Source organism: Camelus ferus, chromosome 7 (assembly GCF_009834535.1).
Source record: "Camelus ferus isolate YT-003-E chromosome 7, BCGSAC_Cfer_1.0, whole genome shotgun sequence".
NCBI classification, from domain to species: domain Eukaryota; kingdom Metazoa; phylum Chordata; class Mammalia; order Artiodactyla; family Camelidae; genus Camelus; species Camelus ferus.
Window position 1 is genome coordinate 22440476 of NC_045702.1, and position 13649 is coordinate 22454124.

The 13649-nt window shown below is 42.6% G+C and overlaps 1 protein-coding gene across 3 annotated transcripts in view; it reads left to right on the plus strand.

Annotated features, from left to right (window-relative positions):
* GRM8 (glutamate metabotropic receptor 8) overlaps nucleotides 1-13649 on the plus strand; it is a 677086-nt gene that overhangs the window by 155267 nt on the left and 508170 nt on the right. The window lies entirely within an intron of this gene.

Here is a 13649-nt window from a genome sequence, read left to right on the forward strand (position 1 = left end):
AATATATGGTCAAACAGTATTGTGACTGTTTCTGTGATTTTTTAAAAAATGTGATTGACATTTTAATCAGGGGACTTTGAGTCGAGTAGATTGCTATCCCTAATGTGGGTGGGCCACACCCAATCAGTCGAAGGTCTGACTAGAAGAAAAGATTGACTTTTTCCAAGCAAGAGGGTATTCTGCAGCAGCAGTCTTTAGACTTGAACTGCACCACTTAGGGGGCCCTTTCATGGGTCTCCAGCCTTCTGGCCCACCCTACAGATTTTGGATTTGCCAGCTTCCATTACTGCATGAGCCAATTAAAAAAAATAATAAATCTCTTTCTATATGTCTATACATCCTACTGGTTCTGTTTCTTTGGAGAACCCTGACTAAAACAAGTGGCTTTGGGGCCACAATGCCTGGGTCTGAATCCTGTTCTGGCAATTACTCAGTGATCTCACTATGCGACAACATTAGGCAAGTGATGTCTCCAAGCCCAATTTGCCTCATTTATAAACTGAGAATAACAATCATCTTCTATTATTGTTGTGATGATGAAAAGAGAAAATCCATGTAAAGTTTTAAGCTTAGGGTCTAGCATGCAGTAAGCTCTTAAGAAATGTTTACCATCATTATTATAACCAAGGATACATTTACACATTAGTGTTAATGGCTAATGACAGCTCAGATTGTTACCTTTCCCAAGAGGGGTTTATGTGATAATAGGGATCAGGGTTTTCCATTAGAAGAATTAGCCTCTAAGCTTAATGCTTTGCACATTGAACTAACAGGTAAATATTCACTGAATAGTTGAATTACTTCCTGGTACCAGTGAGTAGGATCAGAAAAAGCAGGTTCAAAAGGGAGAAACTGAGGCCCAGAGAGATGAATGACTTAGTGAAGGTCATAGAATGAGTTGGCGGAAAATCTAGCACCAGGACTCAGGTGTTCTGGCTTCTGTATACGGCCCTTTCTCTTGGAGCAAAGGGGCCCACTCTGAAACCACACCGCGTGGCCCATCTCCATGCTGCCAAGCCAGCTCTTGCAGAGCGGACTTTATTTTAAACCCATTTTTGTAGAGCAAAGCACAGGATAGTCAGCCGGTGGCTAGTTTGGTACAATCCTTAATTGACTTATTTCTAAATGGACCAAGACATGGAAAGGCATAGAATTTTTGAAAAAATAAAAATGTTTTCAGGCTTATTGGCCTATACGAATGTGGAACAAAAGAAGTCAGTCATATATTTTGTTGTCTTCCTTTTCTGGTCCAGCCACTTGCCCATGGAGATGTGCTCAGCGTGGACACACTGATCCTCTGTTTATTCTCCTGATCCCCTGCCATTTTCTCGACTGAGTCTTGTGAAATTGCTCTCCTGGAGGCTGTCTCTCAGAAGACAAGTCCAAGGCCTTTTCCAGCCCTCTTCCTCCTTGACCCCGCTCCGTCATCCACTGTGGCTGATACCGCCACCTTCTTCTGGAAACTGTCTTTTTAACAGCAGGCAAAGCTCCCTCTATATTTCCCTGTTGGCACCTTTACCTCCTCCCACCCCAGTGGTAATGCTTCTGAAGGATCTGTTCTTGGCAGTCTCGTCCAAGCTTTCACTTTGAGCTATCATCTGTGTGTGTGCGTTTGACTCCCCAAACGATGTCTTCCGTCCCGGTGTCTCATCCAAGCTCCAGACACAAGCGCTCTCACTCATATTCATCCACCCTCTCTTTCTCCTTCCCCTGCCTCCCTCCCATTCTGGGCCAGGCACAGAACTAGATACAGGGGTGACATACAAAGACCATAGGTTTTGCCTTCAGAGCTCAGGTTAGCCAGGGGAGAGACAGGTATTGACTTAAACGCAGCCTCAGCGGCTCTAACAGTTTGAAAAGTGCAGACAAAGATGTGACTTAGACGCTGTGGGAACACAGGTAAAGTAAGATCACTAATGTTTAATTGTCTCTGGGGAGAGGTGATGCCAGGGTTGTTCCTTGAAGCCAATATGAGTTGAACTGTGAAGGACGAAAGGCGTTGGCCAGGAATAAAGGCTCTCGGGACCATCCTGTGCAATTGTAGAAAGATTGAGATGTACGTATTTGCAATGGGAAGTTGTTCATCGTGACTGGGGTACAGGCTACATGGATCCAGGGTCGGGGCTTGGGGGGGATGGGGTGGGGTATGTAAGACAATATAGGCTGGGAATTTGGGCAAAGGCTAGCTCAAAAAGGACCTTCTGTGCTCTTCAAGGTTTTTTTTTTTTTTTTTTTAACTATCTCCTCTAATTAGTATCTCAGTTCTTATAATCTCTCTGACTGAAATGATCTTTTACTTCAAATATTTCTGTTCACCACATTAAATTTCAGCTAATGAGGGGATTCCGGGTGGTGGGTGTTTTGCTTACAGAATGAGTTCATTTCTGGTAAAGGAAAGAAAGGCCTGCTTTTGATAGCAAGTCTTGGACCCAATCCAAAGTTGGCTTAAATAATAAGTACATTTTTCTTCCTCCATAACAAGAAGGTTGGAGGTATGTCAATTCCACAGTTGGTTATGTCAATATCCAACCCAGGCGGCAAGGATTTAGCTTCTTCCTGTTTTTCTGCTCTGCTGTCTTTAGCCTTTGGGCTTTCTCTTCATCCTTCTGCCCTCATTGTCTCATTATAGCAGGTCCAGCTATCACACATAGATGGCAACGACCATAGAGAAACAGGAGGAAATTCCTCTTTATGAAGATCCCCATTTTTTAAAAACTAAAAAACCTTTCTCAGAAACCTCCAGAAGACCCCCTTCTCCCATCATTTTTTTTTTTTTTTTTTGGCCAGAATTCTGTCATAAGCCTATTTCCAATCAGTGGGGAAATAGAAAATACAATGACAGAGTTAGACTGTGAATGCTTAGTGGTGGCAGAATTGCCACCATGGGGACAAAAATTGGTTTGGGGAGGGGTAAGAGGAGGGTTAAAGTTTCTTCTGCTGCTATTAGAAAGTACCACAAACTTAAGGACTTAAAGACAACACAAATTTATTATCTTCTAGTTCTGGATGTCAGAAGCTCAAAATGTGTCTCACTGGGCCATAATTAAGGTGTCAGCAGGGTTCTGTTCCTTCTAGAAGGCTCAAGGAAAGAATCCACTTCCTTGCCTTTCCTGTCACCTAGAGGCTGCTTGCATCCCTTAGCTCATGGTGGCTCCCTTCTGCCATCTTCAAGGCCTACAATGACCATTTGAATCTTTTCACGATGCCCTCTCTCCTGATCATCTGCCTCCTTTTCCCCATTTAAGGACCTTTGTGATTGCACTGGGCACACCAGGATAATTCAGGATAATCTCCTCATCTCAAATTCAGCAGAATAGCAACATCAATTCCATCTGAAACCTTAATGCCCGTTTGCTTGGTAACCCAACACATATTTACAGATCCCAGAGATTAGGATGTAGAAATGTTTGCAGGGGCAGGGGAGTCCATTATTCTGCCAGCTATGGGGACTAAAAAATTTAAGTGTTACAGTGGTTTGTTGGCCTTCAAAGGGCCATGGAAACAGATGTACAGTGGATCTGTGGTATTAGAATTTCATGGGAGGATTTTAGGGGAGCATTTGAGTAAAAAAATGTCTACAAAGATTTCATGAGGAAGCAAGGAAGGAAAGAATGTTGAGAAATACTGAGTTAAACTAACTAAACCAGGATATACCAGTGGGAGATTTGAGGGACCAGTGTGCTTTGAGGCAAGTGGCCAACCCACTGGTAAGGAGGAAGGGGAAATGGCTATTGGGTCTACAGATCAGCAGGATCTGTTCCAGGGGAGTGGCCTGAAGCTGAGGCAAGAAAAAGGGTGATCAGTAATTGGATAATCGGCAGAGAGCCATTAGCTTTGGCAGGGATGAAGCCATGCAAAATCCGGGTGGTTCCTGCCGCCGTTTGTTCTGCCTCTCCACTATTTTTTATTTGTTTTCATTTTCTCTTTAAATAAACAAAATGATGAAATATCTTATCCTTAGAAAGCATCAAAGTTTGATTGCTACCAACTGTTCCAAAAAATGTAAGTGATGTTGCATCTTACATCACTTCAGTTGTGCTTATGTATGTCATGGTTGGATGGCTTGATGGAAGAGTACTTGGAAGATGCTATCAAACTGGTGGATTCAAAGTATGATGACGAGATTTCCTGTTTCCTTCATATATGCTTTTCTTTGTATGGGCATTGTTTCTTTCTTTCTTTCTTTCTTTCTTTCTTTCTTTCTTTCTTTCTTTCTTTCTTTCTTTCTTTCTTTCTTTCTTTCTTTCTTTCTTTTTTCACTAACCAATTGTTTATCTAGAAGTTACCATTCGAAACTCCATTACTTCATGAACTGCTCACAAAGCCTTGGAAAATGACTACTAATTTCTAAAATAATTGTACCATTTATCATTACTCAGTCAGGGAAAATGGGCATTTATGTGTGTGTGCTCCCGCAATGTTTAGATAGGCTGTTACACCTCTTCCTTTAAAATAGCCCTGATTGCAATGCAAATTGCAAGCTGGGATGCCATCACTGAAAATTGGAACAGCAACAGTTTCGTCTGGGTGATATCCTCTGTTGACAGTGGGTGCTTCGGAGCCCTGTGCTTAGTCATCTTGGATCTCTTCACTGAGAGGACCAGTGTGTGGTCCTTGCAACTAAGGCTGTGCTTTGCATCATCACGTAGTCATTCCCATGGCACACGTGCCTTCTCTGTCTAACAGGACTTATGGCTGCCCTCTGCCGCCTCTACCATTCTGTCAGGCGTGGTACTAGATGGTGGAGCTGCTCATTAAATTAAACTCAATTCCACAAACAGAATTAAATCCCGGTTCTATGCCAGGGTCTGGGCTAGAGGGGCTGACGAGGACTGACCTATGCCACTGAGCAGCTGTAGTCCTACAAAATGGGTGAATGATAGAACGGTGGTGTGCAGACATGCTGTGCAGGCACAGATGGAGGTGTGGAAAAAGGAATCAGGGAAGGCGGCAAGAGCAGGTGACATTTCGTCTGGATCTTGTTAGTGCAACTGAAGTCAGAACATGCTATTTTAAGCTACAGCCACTTTCTAATGTGGGTGGAAGGAATTTGGATAAGACTAGAACTGCATTTGAGAACAGAGCTTGCAACAACCAAGGTTCTCAAGATAAGAATCTCTTAACCCCAAGCATTTGGGGCTGGGTAACTGGCTCTTGGAGGAACCCGTCCTGTGCATTTTGGGATGCTTAGCAGGATCCCTGGTCTCTACCTACTAGATGCTGTTAGCACCCCCTCACTCGTGACAACCAAAAATGTCTCCAGACATTGTTGAATGTCTCCTGGGGGGCAAAATCACTCCAGCTAAGAAGGACTGCTGTAGGTAGGTTGAGAAGAATACAGAATCCCAAGCAATCCTAAAAAGAAAAGGATGGGAGACAAGAGAATTGGGAAAGAAGAGTAAAGAGGAGTCAGGGAGATGATAAAAAGTTAGGTTACCAAGGCGGTTACCTGGCCAGTAAAAAAGATTGCTGAAGGAGGGCACTTTCAAAAACAAGAATGTCTGACCAGTTTGAAGTGGATTGCACTGTTTCAATGTAAACAGCCTCACCCAAAGTTTCCTGTACATGTGGTGGTCTTCTGTGTGTGGTTTTGTTTTTGGTGGGAGTTTTTGAAAGGGGTTTGAGTTCAACATACAGCGTAGAACAGGGACTGTCAACGTTTGCCCCAGTACCAGTCCATAACTGGAACTATTTGGTATTAGAGAAGAAGTTGGAATCATAGGTAACCACAAGGCTAGAAATTGCTCTGGAAATGACAGCAATTTGGGGAAAGTCCATGAAGGTACACAGAGAATAAAATGAAGGTTTAGGCTAATACAGTTTAGATCTCAAGGTGGAGGAGTACCTCTGGTTGAGATCTGGGTTATATGGCACAACGCATTGGTTAGAGGAGTATTACTTATGGAAAGCCCTAGCATTTGCCTGGAAGAACACCAGAGGACCAGAGGGAGCACATGGGCATACCTAAGACTTCTGCGTGCTCTTGTTCCAGCCCAGGTGCCCTGCTCAGCACAGATGCACACTTACACACACACATACATGCACTCCATTAAAGATCTGCCCTGGGAAAATAGTATGGACGGAGAACAGCGCAGAATGATAAAAGCTGTCTAAAGGCAGACCGTATGTGCATACCATGTGTGGACAGTGGCTGGAGAACTGGACAAGGAGTCAGAACATAGGGCTTCTGTTCTGGTTCACACCACGGAGGTGTGACCCTAAGGAATCATTTCACCTCTCTGAACTTAATTTCTTCCTCTTTAAGGACTTTGGTTGGACTAAGTTGTCTAACCCCAGACCCTCCCTGCTCTAACATCCTATGAATCCATAAAAAACCTGAAACGTAACTGGTGTGGGTCCTGTTCTCCACTTGGGCAGGATGTTTGTTTATAGTGCCTGAGCCAGACCAGCTCAACTAATGCCAAACCCAGATTTGGGACGGACACGATGGCCAAGCCTGGAGCGAAGGACCCCATTACAGCCTAAGGCTTCTATCAGCTCCCAGATCCCTGAGGGACCCCTTAAAGGGCATTAAAATCAGGTGTTGTCATGGGAGGAAACAGGAAGAACAGAAGAGAAGAAGCAGCAGGCTGGGCATCCCAGGGGCTTCCTAACGCCGCTCCTGCCTCATCTCAACCTTGTGGACTCTTCCTGTTTTCCTGGCTTTCTTTGAAGCCACACCCGTTACTACTTATTCATTGTTGGTAATGATGAGTCAAAACTGGCCTTCTCTTATTCTCTGACTGTTTGTTGTGTTTTCAAGGTGGGTCTGAATGTGGAAAAGAAGTGGAGGACTTCTGTTCCTGTTGCATAGGAAAGCATTCAAAGTCTATTTGTGCACAGAGCACAGAGGATTTTTAGGGTTAAGATATCATACAGGGAAACTACCCTCTATATCTTAACAGTAGAAACGTGTCGTTATAAATGTGCGCAAACCCATAGAATGTGCACCACCGGGAGTGCACCCTAACGTAAACTGTGGGCTCTGGGTGATGATCTGTCAATGTGGGTTCATCAAGTGTGACCAGTGCACCGCTCTGGCGGGAGGTGCTGATGGTGGGGGAGTCTATGCATGTGCATGTTGGGGAGGGGGCTGGGGTATACGGGAAATCTCTACCTTCTGCTCAGTTTTGCTGTAAACCTAAAACTGCTCTTTAAAAAGTTCATTTTTAGAAAAAGCCAAACTGCCTTGATTTTTGGTTTCTTTCAGCTTTCCCATCCCTCTTTGAGACTCAGATCTGTCTTGCTGAATCTTTTACCACCCTATGGGAAGTTGTTTACCAATTTCTACTTTTAATGCAGCTGTAAGGCACTCAAACTGTCTGTTAGCCAAACTGGCTTTCCACCAAGCACCTTTTCCAAGCTTCTGTCTCTTAAATCCAATGTTTTTGACTAGACTAAGCATATCAAACAGTCTTTTAACACTTTTAAAGCCTGGTATTTGCCACCATACAATTCAACTCCATAAATATCTTAGCATTTTCTCTGTGTAAGGCCTTCTGCCAGGTGCTTTTGGTTTGTATAAAGATGAATAGGGAGCTGTGCTGCCCTTTATAACTTGAACTCCAGTGGGAGCTTGGGAGGTAGGTGTGGGTGAGTGGGTTATTTTTTCCTTTGCCCTTCCTTCTTCAGAATCATACCGTTGGCTTGCCCTCCCCTCCCCCAATAATGGGATGAGCCCCCTTGGCAACTGCCTCAAAAACAGGACAGGACTGTGTTCTTGAACTAGGTGCAGCAAGTTCTTGGCAGGCTCTACAGGTCACTGCTACCCTCCTCCACCTTACTCCATCCAAAACCCAAGAAGGTAGATTTATCTCATGGACAATGAGACAAATCACCCTATTTATTTCTGATTTCTTTACTGTTATCAGACCCCTTCCCCCATTGCTTTCCAACAAAAACACTAATATGAATGCATTTATCCAGTACATATATTACTGTGCTTCCACCAATTTTATTTTAACCCATGAATTTCATGTTAGTAAACTACTGGTACATGGGCTCTTTGGGCAGTGGGGTCCATCAGCTATGGCATTGTAGGGAATATCCAGTTAGAAAGGATTTAAAGCTTAACTCCAAGTAATGCTACATTGTACTGTGGAAAGCAATATTTGTTGCCCGTTATTTCCCATATTAGGGATCCGCAGTCCGTAGCTGGGCAACCTGTAGTTTGAGCCTACACCTCATCTGGTGAAAATGTATGATGCTGGCTACCACTGTTCCACTTCCCACCTCTGCCACTTAGGTCTTTACCAGCAACTTGACTGTGGGCAGAATTCCCTACCCCAGCAATCTTGGGAAAATAAAATAAGCCTTCATACCAAAATGAGTAGGGACTTCTACATGAAGTGTGGCTATCTGGGGGTAGGAAATATGCCTGTAATGCTGGGAGTACAATGAATTTCAAAATACACAAAGGAGGAGGCTGGCCTTCTGTTGGAACATCTGACCTGGGGGAAGTATTTTTAGATGGGACACTAACAAGCTCCTGAAGAGTATCCAGAATTCCAGAATTTCCAATCAAGAGATCAGAGTTTAGCCCTGGACGGAGCTTGACTGTATCAGTGGATTTGAAACTATGGCAGGATTGAAGGTACTAACATTCAAGAGAAGAAGGTGCCAATAGAAGATGGAATTAGTGTGATGTTTAAAAGGAGGCAGGAGAACTTGTAGAAGGCAGTTAGTGTATATCTAGCATTGTCTGGAGAGAGGGCCAGTAGACGGGATGGCAGCTTATGGCTCCATCGACAAGGCAATTTGTATAATAGGGAAGGACGCTTCATGTTTCCCAAGAGGCATATCTCAAAATCATCTTTTCATTTCAAATGACAGTGAAGTGTGTGAGCATTGGTTAGTGGGAACCAGTTCCCAGGTGTTTTAACAAAGTTGCTAGATGAACAGAGCTGAGGATCATCACTCAGAACAGGGCAAGTGGGGACATCCCAGAAGCTGTGTCCCCAGAGGAGGAGCAACGCTCTGCCTCATTCCCTTCTAGCACACACATCTGTGACCCTCTGCTGTCCTTGTCCTTTGCCTATATTGCACAATTTCATGCTTATATGTGATGCGTGAATGAGAATTGGAAATGTAAAAAATGGACGATGTGGAATTAAATATTCATAAATGGCAAAAAGGCTGAGTTTTACACTGAAGTCCCCAAAGCCTCCCCCTGCCCCACTAATGGCGCCTGGACTCTGGATTACAACCAATCAGAATACTGTTTTATTGTACTTTCTATTACTGAAAAAGCTCAATATTGTTTGGAATATCAGATTAATTCAGCATACTATTGTATTGCCATCTGGGCTTATCAGTAGCAACTACTTCCATTTCCAAGTCTTATTAAACCAAACACATTATGGCAATTTGTACATGAAACATTCCAGCATTACTAAAACTTCTATAGTCTGGAACAGACAAGTTAAATTAAAGCATACTCCTTTGGTTACCTAAGGTTTTATTCACGTTACAGTCCTATCTGCAGAAGACTTCTTTTCAAGGACAAAAATTCGTTACCGAAACTTCAAATTAAAGGGTTAGTGACTCATACCCGATAGGATTTTCTGTCTAGTTAGAGGAGCACGGTCTTATCATATGCATAGAAATGTGTGAGGGAGACTTTGTGCTCAAGAGTTTGGGCTGGGTCTTTGCTCGGGTCCCAGATCTGGGGGGTTGCCCCTTCCCCATGACTGCTGAGAGCCTGGGCGGCTCGTAAAGCTTGAAATCACAGTACTTGCATGCTGCTTGTATTCAAACCAATCCTCGCTGCGTCACCTTTACTTTCATAGGCTTTGGGAAAGCCAAGCCAACCAGCCTACGCGATCAGACAAAATAAGTTTCCTTGGCCCGTACTTCCACCTCTCCTGAAAGAGTAAGTGGAAACTTTTAAGCTAACAGTGACCTCTAAAGCCCTTTGAAAGGGTCTTCTCAAAACTGATTCCCACTGTAAACATTCTGAACAGCCCCCTTCGGGGCCTCACTGATGGCACGTAGACTGTCTCTCCCCGTGCTCACTTCTCTGCCCACTTTGGAGTCATGGTCTATTACTTTGTTCCCCTTGTTCATGTGGTCAGACTGACCCAAAGGCATTTGGGCTTCCACCCTGAAGGCCTTTTGTGTGGCTGACCCTCTTCAGCTGTTAAGTGATTTCTCCCCTAATAGGTTCCTGCATTCCCTAGAAGTGTTATCCCCTGCAAAGCTCTGCTCAGTGGCCTGGAAGGCAGTGATATTTGTTCCTGCCTTCTGGGCAGAGGAAGGTTGCTTTCCTCCAGCTGTGGCAGTGATGAATGACTGACTTCTCTCTCCTTATCCCCTCTTCACCTCCCCTCCCCTCTTCTTCGAGCTGTCTCTATAGATTACTATTTTTTGAAGCAAGAAGACAAAAGAAAAAAAGAAAGGATGACTTATTTGCAAGCAATCAGTGGGCTAGCTTCACCTTCTTTGGTCCCCTGCCAAAATAAAAGAAGGAAGCTAGAACAGCATCTGACCTTATCTTGCCCTTCTGCATGACCTGCTTAAAAAGAATGTTTAAGGTTTAACATGTGGGCTGGAAAAACACCTAGAGCTTTCTACCTTCAATTGTACTTTTTACCTCTCTATGAACATTCTTTGTGTTTCTTTATGTTTCAGGCTAGCAGTATATCTTACTCACGTATTCATTCAGTCTTGCTGAATTAATAATTACTTGTTGGGTGTCTGGTATATGTGGTGTTGAGCCAGAAGCTACAAAAGAAATATGATTTTTAAAAGGCTTCAGCATTTAGTGCGTAGGACAGGCAAGAAACACACATAAAATCCTTATGAAAACGTACAAGGAAGCATATAATTCAGTTCAAGAACAAATGATACAGATATAAATGCTAAAACATTTCTGAGAAAAGGAGATCAATGTAATCTGGAGTGAGTGGGGAAGAAAACCCACAAACATGGGGAGACTTTGGAGAGCCTTAAAGGTGAGACTCAGGGAATTGCACTTTATTCTACAGCTAATGGGAAATTTTTGGAAATATGTTAGCACCCTCAAAGCATCTTGGAAGAGATATGCAGACAAGAACTCTTTGTGGCTATGAAGGAGGTGGCTCGGTGAAATATGAATGAAAAGCCTGTTCAGACAGGGATAGCCTTTGAAGACATTCAAATGCAAGTGTGATGTCAATGAAGAAAGGAAAATGCTTGCCTGGGTAAGCCTAGAGGGTTGGTTGGGTGGACTGAGATTGTACAGGGTGATATTTGAGGGAACCGGGTATTGAGCAGGTGAGCATGGGCAGGAACGCATGGATACTGTAGACGCAATGGGGAAAGCCAGGTCAAAGTCCTGGAAACAGAGTGTAGGTCTCACTACATCTCAACGGGTGGAATGGTAGCACAGAAGAAAACTTAAAAACGGAGCGATCAAAGGAAATGGTGAGAAACTGAGGCACTCAGGAGACATTTATCAGCAGTGTCAGTGGCATTCCACTCATGGTAAAGCCGGGCACATGAGAACAGAGAGGGAAAATCCTGAACAGAAGGACGAGTATTTCTGTTTTTCCTATCTTTAGTTTCAGTTGTGGGGTCTGATACTCAACTTAAAGTATCTTGAAGAGAGAGAAGGCTGGTATGATTTATTTCTGCCCTAAGAAAAAAAGGTATGGAAAAATTCAACCATGAATCTCAAGTGTCACCATATTTTTAATCTATTAATTTGATTTACATTCAGAGACAATATTCTCTTTTGAGTTACAATGTTTCCCATTATCTCTGAACTGACCTCTACAAATAAGAAGAGGAACAGGAAAGACATCTGAGTTGCTGGGCAGGGCTGTTTCCACCCAGCTTTTGATGTGTTCCCACTAATGAAGGCCCTGTCAATGGCTAATAAAGGAAGGCTTGTTGGGGGTGATGCAGAGAATGTAGCTTTAAATGGTCTTAAATTAATATCTGTTCACCTTCATGCTTGACTTTGACTGAGCCTAATGGCATCAACTCACAAAGACAGGATGAGGTGGTCTTAAATCATCTGAAAACCAAGTCTGTAAGAAAAAAAAGTCCAGTTTTAAGCTCATTAAGGATACTGCTGTATACTCTAGGATATCAAATTAACCATTAAAAACCTTTGAGAGTTGAGTTGAAAACGAGAACATTTTTTCGAATCTTTTGAGATTCAGTTTTTGAAGTGAGTAAAACTCAGAGCTTTTACATTTTCTCCCCCCAGTCATGATGAAAAGAACATTAAAGGACGTTTTCTTAAACTACTTACATCAAGTCCAAGAAGTTAATCTGGAAAAAAACTTCTTTGGCAGTAATGTTATTTCCTGTAGGGGAGTAAGTGTGACCCAGAGTCTGAAACTCATAGAAAATGCAGTCTACAGATCTTGGTATCTGGACAATTGTGGGGTTGGGGAACGGCGGGCAGGTAAAACCAAGGTACCTATTAGGATAGATCATTTAATGCTACTAGGACCTTAAGATGAAATTAACTTGTCCTCCATCTTTCTTGGTCAAGATTTTAATATTGCCAAAAAGGAAAAAAATTCCTTTTATTCCCTTATACAGTTTAATGTCTGAAGAGTTTGGACTTTGAAGGCAGACAGACACAGGTTCAAGTCTTATCTCTGCTGTCACCAGCTCTGGGACCTTGGGCTATTTTCCAGGTTTTAGTTTCTTAATCCGCAGCTTGGGGATGATCTTTACGGCACAGAATTATCTTGAGTGTTCAACCAATTTATCATATATATATATATATATATATATAAAATATGCTTGGGCCAGCCCCTGGCATATGGAAATGGCTCTGAATTTTCAGCAGTAAAAACACCAAAATTAAGGAAAGTAATCCCTGTGCTAACTCCTTTTTTTTTCAGCAAGCTCCTATGATGCATCCTGGTTTCTAGTGACTTGGAAAGTCACTTTGACAAGGTATGGGAAGAATGATAGACTGTATTGACTTTTACACATGGTTATAGAAAGAACTGATTTCTGTCATTTTTATAATTGTTAAAAAATGCTGATGAAGTCTGTGTCATCTTGCAGTTGATGCTTTCGGTTGGCGATATAAGTAAAAAGCAACTTCAGAAGTTTTGAAGTGTTTCACCCTTCTACTTGAAAATCAGGATTTTTACTGAGGGAACAATCCAATCCAGTGAGGTGCTCAGAAGGGAGCTTGCATAGAATGATCCTTGTGTAGAACAAGCTTACTTGCAGGCAGACACACACATAAGTGAGTAGATGAATTGGTTGTCTAAGTGCATTTTAGAGCTTTTCAAGTACAAATATCAGGTTGTCTCTACCAGATATCCATTTATTCTGATAAATGGTATTTTAAAAAGACATTCAGATTTTGAAGGTTAAGATAAATGTAACAGACAAAGAAAATGAACTGAATTACTTCCTATCATGCTGCTCCTGAGACTGGTAATAAATGGTGATAATGAACATCTTTTTCCAAATTTAAGTGACCTATCTGTTCATTGGCAGACAGGATATTGGACGGGGAAAAAAGGAAAATTACTACCGTTTGTTGAATATCTCCCAGTGATAGAATATCTATCTATCTATCAGATGCAGCATTCTACATTTTTTATGTTATTCTCACAAATGCCTTGCTGATTGTGAGACACTCTGCCCATCTTTCAGATGAGGAAAGTTTTCAGAGAGGTGAGGGAACAAGT